We start from the raw sequence: 1,978 nt of genomic DNA, 5'->3' as shown, positions 1-1,978 counted from the left end.
GAGAATATGAAGTATTCAGAAAAGGGGCCCTATTCAGCAACAACGGATACCCACAAATTACAAAGCTCAAATTCAATTTCCCCTCATGCTTCCAACTTGAATATATTCAATAAGAGAGCATTGTTCAGGTTCATCAGACGTACGTTTTCCCCCACGGAACATACTTTATTAAAAGAAAAAGGTACCATTGAAGAAAAATAAATTATTATAATCATATCCTACAAAATGAGTACTGTTAAAATTAAAGCTGAAAAATTCACGAAATGATAAAGCTACAGAGAAATAATGGGGGGTGGGGTGGGACTTATCAATAGAATACAGGGAAATCCACTATATCAATTTGATTTAGTACAACCTTGGAGTTCATACAAATTGTTTATGGCTCCCATCCAAATTCAGAAATTGTCAAACACACACTCATTCTAATATACCTCCAGTTATGTAATGTGGGATTTGTATGTTGCCCACGGGGATTATAGAATACATTTAATATTCATCAGGATAGCCATTAAATATGGAAAGTATTTCATCATGATTTGACCTTTCAAATCCATTCATGGAATTGTTGGGTATGAGATTGGATCACATGCAGAATAATTTTCATTTGCAAGTGGTTCTAAATCATCACATGATTCCATAAGTTATGATGGGTTGTTGGTAGGATGGTGGAGATCAAGAGTTGTTGTTTTGGGCATTCTTTGCACTCTGCTACACTCGAGATGTGCTGAATTTATAATGTGTTGTTTAGTTGAAGTATTGGTTAGTCTTCATTTGAAAGCATTCTTGGCATGTAAAGTTGGAGAGAGGGTTTGCACCTTTTGCCAAGTCTAAACAGGATTAGGACAGAGAGGTCTGAAGGTCGCTTTCTTGCTAATGAAAATTCATTGGAAACCTTAATAATTAATGGCTTTGCATCATAAATAAGAAAAGAAAAACAGCAATGTAAGGTCCAGTTTGCATATTGCACATTTTCAAACAGCCTAGCTAGATTGTCTGAAACCAGTCAGGTAGCTTCGCTTTGACAATAATAATCCTCCCATTTGATATTGTGCTTTTCACAGCTTCTAGATGTCTCAAAAGTGCTTCACAGAATATACTGTAAATTTGTGGGCGAAATGCATCAGCCAATTGCGCACAAACAGTCGTGGATTGAGTGACCAAATTATTATTGTTTTCTTTGGAGAGATTATCATCCCCAGAAAAACGATCATCCAATCAACTAACAACCAGGTAGCTACGTATTTCTGGGTAAACAGAGGCGTGCGGAGTAAGGAAACTTGTCCAACATTTCGCCCTGCCGGGAATCGAACCCAGGTCTCTCGCTTGCGAGGCGAGCGCTCTAACCACTGAGCTACAGGACTCCACAATGATGGCATGTGACACTGCACTTTTAAGATGTATTTTGCTCCTGTTAGAAAAAAAAGTCCATTAAAACTGCTGCTTAATTAGGATTTCTTTGGGTTGCAACAGTTGGCCTCAGAAACCTTAGGAAAGATCAACCAAAGCTCCTGGCCTTCATGCAGTGACTTTTTCTGGAAAGTGCATGGTGCTAAGAGAAAGATAAGTTAGGTTTGACTATGGTTGAAAAGCCTTGTCCTCTAAGCTCGCAGAATAAGGTCCTTGGTTATACAGTACTACAAGAGTATTGCTGGCATGTTATTGTCTTGATGGAATGTAGGACAGAGAAGAAATCACAAAAAATTATTCAAAATACATTTTGGTTTTCGGTCTGAGAATACAGCAAGGATTATCGGGGCCCAAAGCACTAAATATGTATGGCCTTTCTTAACCAGCTGTTTGAAGATGTGGATCTTTCCTTCTGTATTTCATCCTTTCATTCCTGGAAGTTCAGCAGAGGTTCGTGACTTGACTTACCCAGGAATCACCGAAGCAAATCCACATCTGACCACTCCCAGTCACTTGTCAGCGGATTTAACACTAACTGCTTCCAAGCAATATAAACTCGTCCAACTTAATA

General features: G+C 38.5%; 1 non-coding gene across 1 annotated transcript; it reads right to left on the bottom strand.

Annotated features, from left to right (window-relative positions):
• Positions 1–1,289: 1,289 nt before the first annotated feature.
• Positions 1,290–1,361, bottom strand: trnaa-cgc. The gene has a single exon. It is a non-coding gene; the product is annotated as a tRNA-Ala (tRNA).
• Between the last annotated feature and the right edge of the window lie 617 nt (positions 1,362–1,978).

Source organism: Callorhinchus milii, unplaced genomic scaffold, assembly GCF_018977255.1.
Source record: "Callorhinchus milii isolate IMCB2004 unplaced genomic scaffold, IMCB_Cmil_1.0 Scaffold3, whole genome shotgun sequence".
Taxonomy (NCBI): Eukaryota; Metazoa; Chordata; class Chondrichthyes; order Chimaeriformes; family Callorhinchidae; genus Callorhinchus; species Callorhinchus milii.
Note: the sequence above shows the minus strand (reverse complement) of the source record. Positions and strands in the feature narration are given on the sequence as shown.